Here is a 17,003-nt window from a genome sequence, read left to right on the forward strand (position 1 = left end):
GTGACATGTGTGGATTCTAGTTGCACAGTGGCATAGGGAAATACTAAACATGTGCCTAGTCAGTGTTAAAAACTCATAGTGTAGGATGTTACATAATAATATGGTTTAGATGTGGAGTAATCACAGAGTGAAATATGATAACTCTAAATGCTAGAAAACATGGTGATATTATTGGAGCTAGGTGCTGCTGGCATATTTCTGAATTGACTGGTACATACATGCCTTCTATTTTATTGAGAAAAGGATCTGTACTCCTGGAAGTTGAGGCCCAAACCTTGAAATGGACCATGGCAGCTTATTTGGGAATTGATGACTGTCACTCCCTCTGCCTTTGAAGTACATAGTTAACAAGGTACAACTATAAGGCACCAGTGAGCCAGAGGTAAGGTGCCACAGCAGAGACGGAGTTGGCAGTAGAATACGTTGGGACCCTGCAGTCTTCTGGGCATATGCCTTTTCTTTACTGAGTCCCTCTTTTTATAATGTGTAGACAAGATTGATTGAGAAAGCCCTTTCGTGATCTGATAACACTGTTCATCTCCAAGAAGTTCTTCACTCCCCTCTGCCTCCTACAGAGGTACCCGCCATACCTTAGGGTAGTGAAAAATAGCTTCTCATCACAGAAGATTAGAGCTACCCATGATATATTCCATTTGTTTCTGAAAAATAATTTTTAAGTTGTTTAAAACTCATAGAAACTTAAGCTAGTCTCATCTATAACAGAAAATGCATTGAGCTGCTGTGTTCAGATCATGGGTGGGTGAGTGAGTGGGTGGACAAATACCACACATCCTCCTCTGCATCACACAAAGAATCCCCATGGAACCCCAAGGAAAGAGGTTATCAAAGTTTTTTTCTTCTTCCAGTAGCATCAGCATCACTGGTGAAGTTGAGACCCAAGGCCTCAGACCAGATCCATTGACTCAGAATATGGAAGTGGGACACATCACTCTATGTTGTGTTTTAATAACCCTCTGGGTAATAATGATGCCTACTGATTTTGAAAATGTAGGATGATGAGAAGATATTATCCTCTGTGAAATGGAGAACTGGAATGATCTGCTAACTGCAAATTCAGATAATTCTACAGAAGCAGAAATCTCTGCTTGGTTAGCTGAGTGTTATGGGATAAGTCATTAAATCTCTCTGGGACATCATTTCTCATTCATCCAAGGAAAAGACATCAAGCAGCATCATAGTAGTCCCTCAGTCCTGGGGTGAATAGAGTGAACTCTGGGAATTGCCTGCAAACTTTCATGTATGCTGTGACATGTTGGCAAGAAGGTTCTCTGGAACTCTGCTTTTCACAGTTTCTGGTTGCAACTAGCTACATATATACAACGAATTAAATAAATCATAATACAACCATATTATAAAATATTCTGCATTATTAAAATGAAAGAGAGAAAGATATGTACTGATTTTGCCAATCTCTTGAACATAGTAAGTGAGACAGAAAAAGGGGAGAGGGAAAAGTAAGGAAAAGAGCAATATGTAAAATATGCCGAAATGCATGTAAAAGATATGAACAGAAATATATTTGCATAAGATATTTCTAGCTGTAGTGGTTCCCTATTGGAAAGCATACCTTAGGCACTAGGTCTGGAGGTGGACGGGAATGAGACTCTATTCTTTTTGACTCTATTCTTTTTGGTTCTGTTATAGTTCTTAAAATGTATATATGTAGATAATAACACGCACAAAAACAAGACAGAGCAAAACCAAGCAAAAATATACAAAAAAACAACAAGCCAATGACAACAAAACAAAACACAACAAGAAAGAAAAGCTTGTAGTTAGTTCAAGGATCGTTTGTTGGCCTTTAGGAGTTTTTCTGTCCAGTCTATTGGGGCACCACACCCTGGCCCCAAAGCCCACCTTCAGCATTCTCTGGGGCCCTCGCAACTCTAGTCCCTTGGTGTTCTGTTGCACCTTCTTAGTATTTTGTCTTGGTGTGGGGGGATTAGATCAGGTGCAATTCCCACACTGTGTCTCCGGTGCTGTCCCCTGTAGGGCTATGGGTCAGTGAGGGGCATCATGTCTCATAGTGGGGCCAGCCATGTGGTCCTCTCTGTGGACTGGCTGCTCTAATCAGGATTATCATCCTCAAGGCCTGGTGGGCCAGGATGTGCTCCACTCTCTCCTCCTTCTCCTCCTCCCCCTTCCTCTGCTCCCATGTACTCCGATCAGGATGATCCCCTCACTACCGGGGTGGGAGTGGCGATACTGGGATGGTAGAGGGAGATTGGGTTGGAAAGGGAGAACCGATTACAAGGATGGACATGTGACCTTCCTGGGGAACGGACAACAGAAAAGTGGGTGAAGGGAGACATCGGACAGGGAAAGATATGACAAAATAATAATTTATAAATTATCAAGGGTTCGTGAGGGAGTGGGGAGTGGGGAAGGAGGGAGAAAATGAGGAGCTGATGCCAGGGGCTTAAGTGGAGGACAAATGTTTTTAGAATGATGAGGGCAAAGAATGTACAAATGTGCTTTACACAATTGATGTATGTATGGATTGTGATAAGAGTTGTATAAACCCCTAATAAAATGATTAAAGAAAAGAAAAAAATGTATATATGTACTACTTAAAAACAGAAACAAGGCAGGGGAGATACCATGATCATGAAGGTGGTTTTCCCAGGGTGAGGCTTATCCATTGCACTCCGGATGTGCTGACCCCTGCGATTTCCCCAAATGTGAGAAACTCGACTGCATAATTTGGGGTAGAGGGGGACTGCGTTCGCGCTCTCCACTGAAAAAAAAAAACCAGAAACAAAATCGGCCTCAGAAGCAGTAACAACAAAAACCTCTTATGTTTTTCTTTTTAAAAGTTTTATTGTGGCAAAATGATACAGATACCATTTACTATTTTAGCCATTAATTAAAAAATCCTGATTTATTAAAAAGTTTAATTATGGTGAAATAAACATGTAACAGTCAACGTTTTAATCACCTAATATATGTTAGCTGCTGACTTTAATTACATTGATCATGCAGTGCAAGCAGCACAATCCATTCCCAAGGTTTTTCAGCAGCCCAGACAGAAACCCCGGGGCCTTGAACAACTCCTCATCCCTCCAACCAGCCCTTTGTGACCACCAATCAATGTTGGTCTCTATGCGCTTATCTCTTTTTGATATTTAATGCAAGTAACATCATAGACCATTTATTCCTTTATTGCTGACTTACTTTATTCAGCATATTTCCCCCAAGGCTTATCCACATGGTAGCACATATCAGGACTTCATTCCTCTTTATGGTCCAATAATATTCCATTGTATGTATGTACCACATTTTGTTTATCCACATCTTGTTTATTTCTGGGTGGTCACATGAGTGTTTTCTATTTTTGGCAATAATGAATAATGCTGCAGTGAAACTTCAATGTTTGTGACCCTTAGTATATTTGGGGGGCAGGGCCACAAGTCAAAGATGAGCCAGGTTGGTGTTTGTGCTGGGAGAGGAGCGAGAGCTGTTGTGGCACAGATGTTGTCATTCTGCCACTAGACACTCACAACTGGCCTAGCCTGCCAGGACTCTCTCGGCACCTTGCAAAGGGAAGAGTTCAATGGCAAGGCACAGAGGGTGTGTGCTGGCTTTTAGACTGTGGGTTGTGTGGGGAGGGATGCTCTGAGGAGCACGTATGTGCTCCCAGGTAGTTGTGGCTGTGACCTTACTGGAGGTTCTTTCAGGCACTAAGGTGATGTAGTCCAGCTCCCCAGAGGTGCCAGGGTTGGGGAGAGAGGCAATCCTACAGCAAGGTGTCACCCTTATAAACCAGGCACCCCATTCACAGGGCCCTTCATTCCTGTGACCTGTTCATGCCTCTATGGAGGCTTCATTCATATCCCTTTCTGCAAGCGAAGAGATAGAAAATTCGTTATGTGAAGAACTTGCCCAAGGTTACACTGCTGGCAGTGGCTGAGGCAGAATTGGAAGTGGTTTTCTGGCTTCTAATCTGTGCAATGTGAATGGCATAAAGAGGTTGTCGGTTACCATATTACCGGGGGAGTCAGGGGCATAACCCCATCATGGGCACGAGATTGTTTTTTGTCTTGTAAGAGTTTAAAGAGCTCAGGATTCCAGGTTCAAAATGAGCCTGTATATTATCCTAGTGGGCAATTCTCAGGTGGCTATGGAATGAGTGGAACTCCCCTGGCTGGGGACACTGCCATTTTCTCATGGGAAGAGGAAGGTACTTCTGCAATTCATGCCAGATTCTGCTATGGTCCGGTTCTATTTTGCATTTCTTGTCAAATTCCAATTAGGTAGAACCCCCGTGTTGTCCTCACTCTTGCCAGCATGTGGCCACCATTGCAGCTATTGTGACAACCCATCTCATCAGGACTCACCATCAGCTGCCTTGATGGTAGACACATCGTTACTCCAGTGACATGTCTAGAGATGTTTACCTTCTGATGATGTAGCTAAATCAAAAGCTGAACAGTGTTCTGTTGTGACCATAATCTTTCAATTGACTAATTTTTAGAAGTCGATACCCATTTTGTTTCTCTCAGTCTGTCTTATTCTGGAAGGTCCATTAAAGCTTTTCCACCATGGTTATTCTGCTATCACCAAATCCACATTTTCCAACTACTGCTCCTTCCTTTTTTGTTCCCAATTTTTGTATTCCAATTACCAATAACTATCCATGCACCTTGATTGCATGTTTGGTCAATTTCACACTGAAGTTCTTGGTAGAATATTTTGATTTCTTCATCCTAGCTTTTGTGGTTGGTGAATATAGTTGAGTAATAGTTGTATTAATTGGATTTCCTGAAGGTGGATAGATATAATCTGATCACAGATAGCATTGCATTTCATGAGGGAGGTAGCAAAATCCTTTTTGAAATGAATGCCGTGCCATTCCTTTGATTGTGTTATTACTGGAATAGTAAATTATACGTTTTGTGATGCAAAATGCTCAATACCAGTCCATTTCAGTTCACTAATGCCTAGGATATCGATTTTTGTGTGTTCCACTCCATTTTGGCCACTTGCAAATTTTCTAAATTCATATTCCAAGTACCAACCATTAGAAGATGTTTTGCAGCTGTTCTTTTTACCCCGAGTCATGCCCCATCAGCAAATAAAGATCCTGAAGGCTCCACACTCACAGGTTTCAGTGGACTCAGGTCTCCATTACCAACTTCCCTCCTCTTCAGTCACATTTCTAGTGCCTTCCTACCTGAGGGGCCCATCTGCTGACAGTATTTCCAACAATGTTCTGCTTCTTTGTTTAGGATTTCAGTATTGGAAAATGCTTCAAAGTTATGCATAAAGTTTTCATCAACTTCTTCCTCCAAAGTGGGGAGTGCACTCCTTCTATGTAACTTATAAAAAATGGAGAATGGGCACAGAAGTATATCTTGTGAGGTTGTAGCTACAAGCCAAAATATGACTGGGGCTGTCAGAACCTAGAAGAAAGGTATGGCACAGAATCTGCTTAAAGTAGTGGTTTTCAACTTCCTAATGCCGTGACCCTTTAATACAGTTCCTCATGTAGTGACACCAACCATAAAATTATCTTCGTTGTATTTCATAATTATAATTTTACTACTGTTATAAATCATAATGCAAATATCTGATCTGCAGGATGTATTTTCATTGTCACCAACTGAACATAAAGCATAATGATTAATCACAAAAATAATATGTAATTCTATATTGTGAAATATTTATTTCTAATTACAAATAAATGAAATTTTGTCTTGAATCATGGAGTAGCATAGGTAACAGTCTTCACGCAGGATACTCAAATGTGGGTGTGGCTTCATGTGGGTGGACCTGCCAGGAGACAGATAGAGCAGCAGTGTTCCCGTTCCTAAGATAATCAGAAATATGTATTTTCTGCTGGTCTTAGGGGACGCCTGTGAAAAGGTTGTTCGACCTCCAAAGGAGTCGTGACCCACAGGTTGAAAACCACTGGCCTAGAGCCTCAGAAGGAATCAATATGACTAATACCTTGACCTTAGACCTTCAGTCTGCAGAAGAAAACACATTTCTGTTATTTAATTTGCTTGCTAACTGTGGTAGTTATATAATCGTTTGCCAATTTGAGAGTATTTAGAGTGAAGGGGTGGAGTCTAGCCTGTCAATCAGGTCATATCCAATGAGGCCTCGTGTAGGCATGGCCTTCTCCTGAGGATTCTGGGTACTCCTGTATTCCTTCTTGGAGGTGGGAGACACACTCTTTCTCTGCTTACTCCCTGGGAGACATTGAAGCTGAAAAGACACATGGAACTATGCTAGTGCCCTGAGCTGAAAGAGCCACATAGAGACCCCTGCCAGAGCTGAGAAGCCTAAAACGCCAGTGGATTCACAAGACTTCCCACCCACTGGCCTGTGATCTTCCTGCATTCAGCATCGTTGCATGTGTTTCATGAGTCTGAAGAGCAATTTATAGATTGGTGTCAGACATATGGGCTCATACTGGACTTAAGGACTTGATCTAGACTGGGCTGGAATGTTTTTTAAATATCCAATTGCTCTTGTATATAAAGCTCTTGTTTACACACCTATGACTGTCTATGAACTTGTTTCTCTAGCCAACACGTACTAACACACTAACAAAACTTTGTGGTGTTTTGTTAGAGCAGCTCTAGAAAATCAATGTGTACATGTATTTGGTTGGGTTCTCTGAGAAGCAAATCCTGTGATGCTTGTATGTGTTTGTATGTAGAAAGATATTTATATTGATAAGTGGCTTACACAGTTGTAGAAATATGTAACCCATATTCAGTTTAAGTCAGGCATCTCCTGGCTCATGGAAGCTGTAAAACAGGTAGCAGGATGACAAAGCAGAGGTGGCAGGGGGGATAGGCTGGCAGATGCAGAGGTAAATGAATCCAAAGTTGGCCAAATAAATCCACCACTGGTAGTCTGCTGACAACTTCTGGGGTCAGTAGGCAAAAATAATAGGAGATTGAGGAACCAGATACAAGATCAGCTCAAGCAGAAGAGGAAGGGCCAAAGAGGATTCAGCTTTGCTTGGTCTCTTTCCTACACAAAAGCCCGCTCTCCTACCCCTGCCAGAGTTGTCATCAGGCTGCAGTCTGATAAAGGGTCAGCCACTACCCTTACTTCAGAGTGTCTAGTTGGCAATCTCTAGCCATCAAAGCTCACTACTGTTTAGTAAATGAGACCTGGGTTTGATTCCAAGCCAAGGTATTTCATGTACAGCCGCCACCTGTCTCATTGATACTGAACAGGTTTTAGCGGAATTTCCTGACTAAGATAGACTATAAAGAAAGATATAGAGATCTACGACTGCAAAACCAGTCTAGGCAAAACCCATAGATCACAGTGAATCAAGTTCCAAATGATCATGGAGCTGGCATGGGACATGGGAGCATCATGAGTCGGACCTTGACACACAACAGTTTGCAACAACTGACTTGTGAATGCTTGACATTTTTTTGCCCTCATTTCTCCTCAGCACAGACAGAAATATTTAATGATGAGGAATTCTATCTGATTAGATCATAAAATTATCAGACAATAGACAAACTTAGGTTTGGGATTGGTTGTAAAGGTCTTTTATTCTAAAGACTGTGGGGAGATCTTACCTCTAGGCCATTAACCACTGTTATTGAGTCAATTCCAACTCACATTGACCCAATAGGACAGGGTAGACCTGCCATATGGTTTTCTGAGACTGTAACTGTTTATGGGTGTAAAAAGCTATTTTTGTACCGCAGAGTGGCAGGTGGTTTCAAACTATCAATCTTGCAGTTATCAACCCAATGTGCAACCTGTCACTGGAGACTCTTTTCCAACAACACTTAACTCAGCACCTCCATTTGTTGTGAAATGGTCTCTGGTAGCAGTAATATAGGAAATTTGGGAGTTGTTTAGAAACCGGATATTCAGGGTATTCATAGGCTGAGGCTTCTTGGTGGGTCAATATTAAATGGTGGTAGAGGAGCCCTGGAGGTATAGTGGGTTAGGCATTGTTCTACTAGCCTCAAACTCAGCAGTTCAAAACCATCGGCCTCCTTGGGAGAAAGATAGGACTTCCTAATCTCATTAAATTTTATAGTCTTCATTGTGAATGAGGGGGAGTGTGGGGTGAAGACCCAAAGCCCATCTGTAGGCAACTGTACCTTCCCTTATGGAAGGGTCGTGGGGGGAGGAGGTATAGATGAGCCAGTCAGGGTGCAGTGTAGCAGCAATGAAACATACAACTTTACTCTAGTTCTTAAATCCTTCCTCCCTACTCACTATCATGATCCCAATTCTACCTTCAAATATGGCTAGACCAGAGAATGTACACTGGTACAGATAGGAACTGGAAACACAGGGAATCCAGGGCAGATGATCCCTTGAGGACCAGTGGTGAGAGTGGTGATATCTGGAGGGTAGAGTAGAAAGGGGGAACCGATTACAAGGATCTACATATGACCTCCTCTCTGCGGGACGGACATCAGAAAAGTGGGTGAAGGGAGACATCGGACAGGGCAAGATATGACAAAAATAATAATTTATAAATTATCAAGGACTCCTGAAGGAGGGGGAATGGGGAGGATGGGGAACAAATGAGAAGCTGATGCCAGGGGCTTAAGTGGAGAGCAAATATTTTGAGAATGATGAGAGCAATGAATGTACAAATGTACTTTTCACAATTGATGTATGTATGGATTGTGATAAGAGTTGTATGAGCCCCTAATACAACGATTTTTGAAAATTATAGTATTGGAAACACACAGAAGTTCTACCCTATCCTATAGAGTACTTATCCATCAGAATCGACGTTATGGCCGTGAGAGTCTTTTGCTGTTTTTGAGCCATTTTGTGCAGGAAGCCCTGGTGGCAGAGTGAATTGCTAGGGCTCTAACCCCAGGCAATCAGTTCACACACCACCTGCCCTGCAGGAGAAAGACGAGGCTGTCTGCTTCCATAAGGATTCACAATCTGTACAACTCAAAGGGACAGTTTACTCTGGCCTATAGACTTGCCATGAGTGGGTTGGGAGTTGCAGTGTGTGTAAGTGGCCTGAGCTAGCATAAGCAAAGTAGAGGAGGAGGATGTAGGAAGAAATGACAGGAGGGGACATCGCCCGATGGCCTTTGAAGCTGGAAAGACAGTATTGGGTGATCAAGAAACTCAAGAGAAAAGAGGACCGACAGGAAATCTCACAGACAGATGTTAGAAAAGGAAGTTGTGTTCCTAGATATCGCATAGTGACTCTGTGTGCCAGAGCAGAACTGCCCCATAAGGGAAACTTTGTTGTAATTTTTATGGTCGCAAATTACTAGGCCTTCCTCATACAAACCCAATGGGAAGATTTGAATTGGCAAACTTTTTATTAGCAGGCAAGAATTTATAGCCATTTGTTTCATGAGGGCTCTTACCAAACACACACACATACACACACACACACACACACACACATACACACAAAGGGTGATTGCCAGTATCAAAAGCTAGATTGGGGGTTCCAGTAGGTGATGGGAAATGTTTGTGCTAGCGATTAATCCAAAGGTAACATTTTAAACCCACTCAGTGACACCCCAGGAGACAAGTCTGGTGATCTGGCTTTTTAGAGATTACAGCCAAAACAAACAAACAAACAAACAAAGCCCTCTATAGAGTACTTCTCTCCACAGAGGGGTCTGCAGAGTCGAGAACTGGATTACCAACCAAAACACAGATGCCAGCTCCTAGAGGAGTGGTAAGAAGTGGTGGAGTTTGAAGCCCTATGGCTTCTATGTTGTAATACCAGGTGTCAGGGAAACATAACCCACCGGCTACAGAGTGGGCACTCTGTTCATGCTCTCCATTGACTTGATTCTGCATCTGTAACACCACAAATAGCCAGAAATACAAACATGGCCAGTTTGCTGAGCAGGGCTCCAGCGTTGTTAATTTGCTGAGATGATTCCTTACAAGGCAACAACTTGAGCTCTGGTGGAAACACAGGGAGGGGGGAAATCTGGCTGCCCCATGACATTCCGCCCCCCCCCCGCCCCCACATACAGCCTTTAGAAATGCCACAATCAGCAGTCCCCATCTTCTGGTTTTACCTTTCCAAGATGCCATTGCTTAGGGATTATTAGTTAAGAGAGGGGCTAACTTGCATAATGGAAGAGTCATTAGAGAGAATGTGGTGTAAATGTCACTCTTTCGTGTGTGTTTTTTAACTTCCCATTATGTGATCTATTAACATTAATATTTAATTTAATACAGTCAAAAGATTAATGCTTGGGTTTATTTATTTTTTTAAGGCAGAATGCTTCAGGCTGCTTTTCCTGCTTGACTGAGTTTGGGGTGAGGGTGGAATTGAGGGGGAAGCAAAATTCACCAAGAACAGAAGAAATGTATTCATGCTGTAATAATACAAATATGCTCTCTCCCACTTACTCTCCCACCCCCCTGGATTTCTAAAAATAAGCCACAGGGTTTAACAGAGACACTGATTAAATATTCAGCTCCATAATTTATGCCCAAGTGAATCCCAACAGGAACCAGGGGGCTCTGGAAATCTGTTATGAAATAATTATCCTGAATGACATTGTTGAGCTGGTCTGAAAGAGGGCTGTCAATAATGCATTAGCCCAAATCTATTTAAAATACAGCAAGGAAATTACATGATATTTATGGGAACTTGAAAGAATTATCAGTAAACAAATTTAATCAACTTGATGTTATGCACACCACTCAACCTCTTATTATCTGATCATCTAGGTTTAGAACATGCAGGGGAATTGAATGACGTGGGGTGTGAGGCTGTGTGTGTGTGTGTGTGTGTGTGTATGCACACACTTGTCTGTTTTAGAGCCAGCCTCATGTCTTTGAAGTTCTCTTCCTCGGCTGCATTTCCTCTGCATTTTTTCTTGTGTGTCTGATGGTGGAGTGGCCAGGTTTCACCCTAAGCTGGCCTTTCAACTTCCATTCTTTATCCCCAGTGTAAGAACCTTACTTAGAAAAGTCATCTGAAGGTGCACAAATACTCCAGATTGCTCTTACTCTCCTCCTGCCCTCCGTACTCACCCCTGCCCAATAGCACAGAATGAAAAGATAGGAGGGGGAGATGTGAGTGCTGTTACTTTCTCTGTTACCTTACAGAGCTGCCCTGAGAGTTAGACAGGAGAATACACTCAAAATACCCAGGTAGTACATGGTACACAGATGTCCAAAAAATACTGGTTCTCTTTCCCTATATCTTGAGGCTCATTCTAAAAGTTGTTTTTGCCCATAAAATGATAACTCAAAGTGTATCTCTCTTTGTCTACTACAGAGGAACTCTTTTTTTAATCAAGGTTTTGGTTGTTGTTGTTAGTTGTCATGGAGTAAATTATGGGTGAACTAATTTTCATCAGGACAAATTTTCAATGGCACAGTTCAGGGGAGTGAAAGGCCACTGTGGGGAGCAGTTTTTGAAATGGGCTTCAAAGGATAAGAGGACTTCGATGGATGCCGGCAGGTTGCAGGCAACAGCATATGGAGATGAGAATGCACCCAGGCATAAAGAGCAGGCAAATTGGATTGGTACCACGAATGCATAGTCAGTGGAAAGACATGCTGGAACTAGATGGGGAATTATTTGAGATGCTAGGCGGAGGGATTTGATTTTGTTTCCTCAGGGCACGGGAGACCATTTAGAGAGAGAACTGATATACTGACAAGAGGAGGAAACCAGAAAAGTCTGGATTATTAGAGCTACAGTTGAACCTAGTGCTGGGGACTTTCTCCCTATAAACTTGTTACCCCTTTAGCAGATGGCAGACATGCAGAAACATCCATTCAAGAGAAAGATACAAAGTTGGGGGACAGAGTGGTGGCAGATTCCAGATGAAGCTAAATAGACAGTGGGAGGAGATCAAAGTAAAGATAGGTCATAGAATAGCAGAAAAATTACCTTTGGACTGAGACAGACTTGGTTTAGGTATAGATCTTGCCTTTTTGTTTGTTTGAAAGAATACAATTTTCTCACGGTTCTGGAGCATTGAGACCAAAATTAGTCTCGGTTCAACTGATCCCTTCCTTGGAGCAGTCCTAGGCATTGGCTCCATTGATTGTAAATGATCCTGCCATGGCATCTGTTTTTCCCTTTAAGTGCATAAATGCAAGCTCTGTATCAAATCTGTTCATTAATAGCCCAGATGTGACTAGATCTTGAACCCAATCCATAGGGGTTTGATCTAATTAATATGACAAAGAAAATCCTTTCCCCAAACAGTATGGAGAATAGGGATCCAACACATATTTCTAAAAAACTCAATTCAATATGCAGATGACACAGCCTTGTTAACTGAATGTAAGGGGGACTCAAAGCTGATATAAATCAAAGACTGCAGACTTCAGTACAGATTACTACTCAATATAAAGAAAACAAACAAACAAAAAAACCTCCTCACAATTGGTTTAATAGACAGCATTATAATCAACAGAAATGACTGACGTCAAGGATTTTGTCTTGCTTGGATTCACAATCAAGGGTCATGGAAGCAGCAGTCAAGAGATCAAAAAGACATCTTGCAAGGAGCAGACCTGCTACCCAAGTACTTTTTCAAGTGTTAAAGAGCAAAGATGACCTTTTGAAAAAAATCATTTTATTGGGGGCTCATACAACTCTTATCACAATCCATCCATCCATCCAAATACACCCACCCATTGTGTCAAGTACATTTGTTGTCCTCATCATTTTCAAAACATTTTCTTTCTACTTGAGCCTTCTCGTTTTTACCCTTCATCCTCCACCCTCCCTCCCTCCCTCATGCACCCTTGAGAATTTATAAATGATTATTTTTTCATGTCTTACCATGACTGATGTCGCCCTTCACCCACTTTTATGTTGTTCATACCTCCTGGGAGAGAGTTATTGGTAGATCATTGTGATCAGTTCCCCCTATCTCCCCTCACCTTCCCCTTCCCCTCCTGGCATGGCTACTGTCAATATTTCTCCTGAAGGGTTTATAGGTCCTGAACTCCCTGTGTTTCCAGCTCTTTTCTGTACCCGTGTACATGCTCTGGACTAGCCAGATTTGTAAGGTAGAATTGGGGTCATGGTAGTGAAGGGTCGGAAGCATTAAAGAACTAGAGGAAAGTTGTATGTTTCATCAGTGCTATACTGCACCCTGACTGGCTCGTAACCTCCCCATGACCCTTCTGTAAGGGGATGTCCAGTTGCCTATGTGAGGGCTTTGAGTCTCCACCCTGCATTCCCCCTCATTCACATTGATATGATTTTTTGTTCTGGGCCTTTGATGCCTGATACATGATCCTATTTGACACCTTGTGATTACACAGGCTGGTGTGCTTCTTCCATGTGGGATTTATTGCTTCTCAGATAGATGGCCACTTGTTTATCTTAAAGCCTTTAAGACCACAGATGCTATATCTTTTGATAGCTGGGCACCATCAGCTTTCTTCACCATATTTGCTTATGCAGTTGTTTTGTCTTCAACGATTGTGTCAGAAAGGTGAGCATCTTGGAATGCCAGGTAATAGAACAAAGTGTTCTTGAATTGAGGAAGCACTTGAGTACAGGCTCAGTGTTCATCTGCTACCTTAATACTAAACCTTAAATATATGTACATAGATCTATTTCTCCATCATCATATATAAATATATTTGCATATGTACATGTCTATATTTAGACCTCTATGAATGCCCTTTGGCACCTAGTTCTTTCTTCTATTTCCTTTTACTGTCCTCTTGTCCCACTATCATGCTCAGCCTTCATTTGGGTTTCAGTAATTCCTCTCGGTTACATTGCCCTTGATCAAGCCCTACAAGGCTTCCTACACCCTCCTCACCATCGATTTTGGATCACTTATTGTTCCCTTGTCCCTGGGTTTATTAACACCCACTTCCTTTCCTTCCCACTTCCACCTCTCCCATGTCCCCCCAGAACTGTTGGTCCATTGTTTTCTCCTCAGGATAGTTTATCCTGCCTATCTTATAGACATTCGGAAATAGTAATATGCACAAAAAGAAGACAAAGAAAAACAAGGCACCAAAAGAAAACAACAACAACAAAAAAAAACCAATGACAAAAAAAGCCTATAAATAGTTCAAGGTCTGTTTGTTGACTTTTAGGTGTGTTTTCCAGTCGAGTCTGATGGGGTACTATGCCCTGGCCTTAAAGTATTTTTGGTATTCCCTGGGGACTTCATTGCTCTGCTCCCCTTGCTGTTCTGCTACATGCCCTTAGCGTTTTGCCTCTGTGTGGTGGAGTCAGATCGGGCACACTTCCCACACTGTCTCCAGTGTTGTCCCCCATAGCAGTATGGGTCAGTGAGGGATGTCGTGTTTACTAGTGGAGCTGGCCCTATGCTCCTCTTTGTGCATTGGCTGCTCTGAACAGGAATATTGTCCTCAGAGCTTGATGGACCAGGATGTGCTCCACTCTATCTGTCTCCAACTTCATTTGCTCCTTTGTGTTCTGATCTGACATGTCCCTCTTCCTCAGTTGTGGCTTCAGTGTTATCCTCTGAAGTGAATTCTTCTGCAGGGAAGTCCATGTAGTTGAGATTGGGGCCGGATCCTCAGACATCTCTGCTGGTTCCTTGCTCCATGCTGGTATGTTGCATTCACATCTTGGAGCACCAGGTTGAAATCTGGTCCCTCTTTCCCTGTGGAGATATAAAAATTAACCTCACCTTGGGTGGGTTAGTGCCCCTGCTAACCATGTCTTTCCCACCCCCCTTTTTAGTTGGCTACCATATGTACCCCTAGGTTTGGTTTGGCCCCTGCCATACTACCTGGACCTGAACCCAGGAATGTATATAAACGGTAGGTGTTTCCCTATGTCCCTTTTGAATTTTAAGCTTACCTCAGCGGACTCATGTTGTACTTGTCCTTTTGTGCTTGGCTTACTTCACTTAGCATACTTTCTTCCAGTTCTTCCCATGTGATAATATGCTTCATGCGTTCATCACTGCTTTTTAGGGATGCATAGTACTCCATTGTATGTATGTACACAGTTTTTAATCCATTCATCTGTTGATGGAAACTTGGATTGTTTCCAACTCCTAGCAATTGTGAACTGTGCCGCAGTGAACTTTGGAACACAGATGTCTGACTGTGGTTTGTTTCTTGCCTCTTCTGGGTATATGCCCAGTAGGGTGATTGTTGGGTTATATGGTAGCTCAATTTTCCATCTGTTTAAGATATTGCCAAATTGATTTCCATGGTAACAGTACATATCGACAGGTCCAGCAGCCATGGATGAGAGTTCCTATCTCACCACAGCCCCTCCAACACTGTGGCTTTCTGAGTTTTTGAACTGGGCTATCTTTGAGGGTGTTAGGTGGTATCTCAGAGTTGTTTCAATTTGCATTTCTCTTATGGCTAATCATCGGGAGCATTTTCTCATATGTTTATTGGCCATTCTGATTTCTGCCCTTATGAAACTTCTGTTCAGGTCCTTTGCCCACTTCCTCAGTGGGCAATTAGTTTTCTCCTTTGGGGAAGCTAGCAGAGTATTGTAGAGTTTAATAATAAGGCCTTTGTCTGATGAGTCATTGCTAAGGATTCTTTCCCAATCCGTGGGCTGTCTTATTACTCGCTTGGTGATTTTTTTTATGTACACAGGTATTTTATCATCAGTATACCCCACTTGTCAATTTGTGACTCATTTGTATTTTTGTCCTCCTATCTATTTATGATAGCCTAAGTATTCTCTGTTCCAAAGTTCTCAGGTTTGTCCCAATTCCCTCATTGATGGCCCTAATAGTTTGGGTGTTTACCTCTAGGTCTGTGATCCACCTTGAGTTCATTCTTGTACATGGAGGGAGGTAAGGGTCTTGCTTCATTTTTCTGCAGGTAGATATCCATTTTACCCCAGTACCACTTGTTGAAGAGGCCATCACTTCTCATTTGATATTTTTGGAGCCCTTATCAAAGATCAGTTGTCTGTATGCTGATGATTTTATTTCTGGGTTTTCACTACTTTTCCACTGGTCTGAGTATCTGTCATTATACCAATACCATGAGGTATTGACCACTGTATAATAGGTGCTAAAGTTAGTTAAAACAAATTCTCCCACTCTCTCTTTCTCCTTGAGGAGTTCTCTGCTTATTCTGGGCTTCTCCCCTCTCCATATGAAGCTGGTAATCAGTTTTTACAGTTCTTTGAAGAAAGATGATGATAATTATATCAGTATTGCTTTAAACTTATGTAGTGCCTTGGGCAGACTGAAGATATCCTTTAAAAGATGAGGGTGAGCCTGATTCAAGCCATGGTATTTTCATTTGCCCCATATACACATGAAGGTTGGACAGTGACTAAGGAAGACCACAGAAGAATTGATGCATTTGAATCATCTGTTATTTGGAGAGGCCACTCCCTGGAGATGGAGACCACGCTGGGCAAAGTAGACAGGGTCAGTGAAAAAGCAGAGCCTCCATGACATGAATTGATACAGTGGTTGTAACCGTGGCCTCAAACAAACAATTGTGAGGACGGTGCAGGACTGGATGGTGATTTGTTCTGTTGTACAAAATGCTGCAATGAGTCAGAACTGACTCAAGGGCCCCTAACTCCAAACAACAAGCCTCATAAAGGTGTAAGGAACAAATGAGGCAAGGTATGTGCAGCCTTTGGTACCCTGTCTCACACATAATAAGCACTCTTGGGAGTGGGACCCCTAGAACCCAGGTCACATCTCCAAGGGCACACCTGCCCAGGTGGGGCTGAGAGGCCAGTCCTGGTCGCTAGGTAAAACACAGGATTGCAAATGTTTTGTGCAGTCACAACATTTCCTACAGTCACTTTTATGAATTGAATTGGGGCAGTAAAAAAGAAGAAGGCCTAAATCGAGATGGACAGACACGGTGACTGCAGCAATGACTCAAACACAATAACAATTGTGCGGATGGTGCAGGACCCGGCAGTGTTTTGCTCTGTTGTACATTATGTCATTATGAGTCAGAACTGACTTGAAGGAACCTAACAACAACAATAAAAACAAATGTGTCAAACAAAACAAAGCAAAAGGCCTTCCCCCAATTCTGATCTCACAATCTTTTTCAAATATTCCATCTTCTCT

General features: G+C 42.3%; 1 non-coding gene across 1 annotated transcript; it reads left to right on the plus strand.

The window, feature by feature from the left end:
- Positions 1-2,597: 2,597 nt before the first annotated feature.
- Positions 2,598-2,761, plus strand: LOC142423728 (U1 spliceosomal RNA). The gene has a single exon (XR_012779327.1). It is a non-coding gene; the product is annotated as a U1 spliceosomal RNA (small nuclear RNA).
- The last annotated feature ends 14,242 nt before the right edge of the window (positions 2,762-17,003 follow it).

This window comes from Tenrec ecaudatus, chromosome 12 (genome assembly GCF_050624435.1).
Source record: "Tenrec ecaudatus isolate mTenEca1 chromosome 12, mTenEca1.hap1, whole genome shotgun sequence".
Classification (NCBI taxonomy): domain Eukaryota; kingdom Metazoa; phylum Chordata; class Mammalia; order Afrosoricida; family Tenrecidae; genus Tenrec; species Tenrec ecaudatus.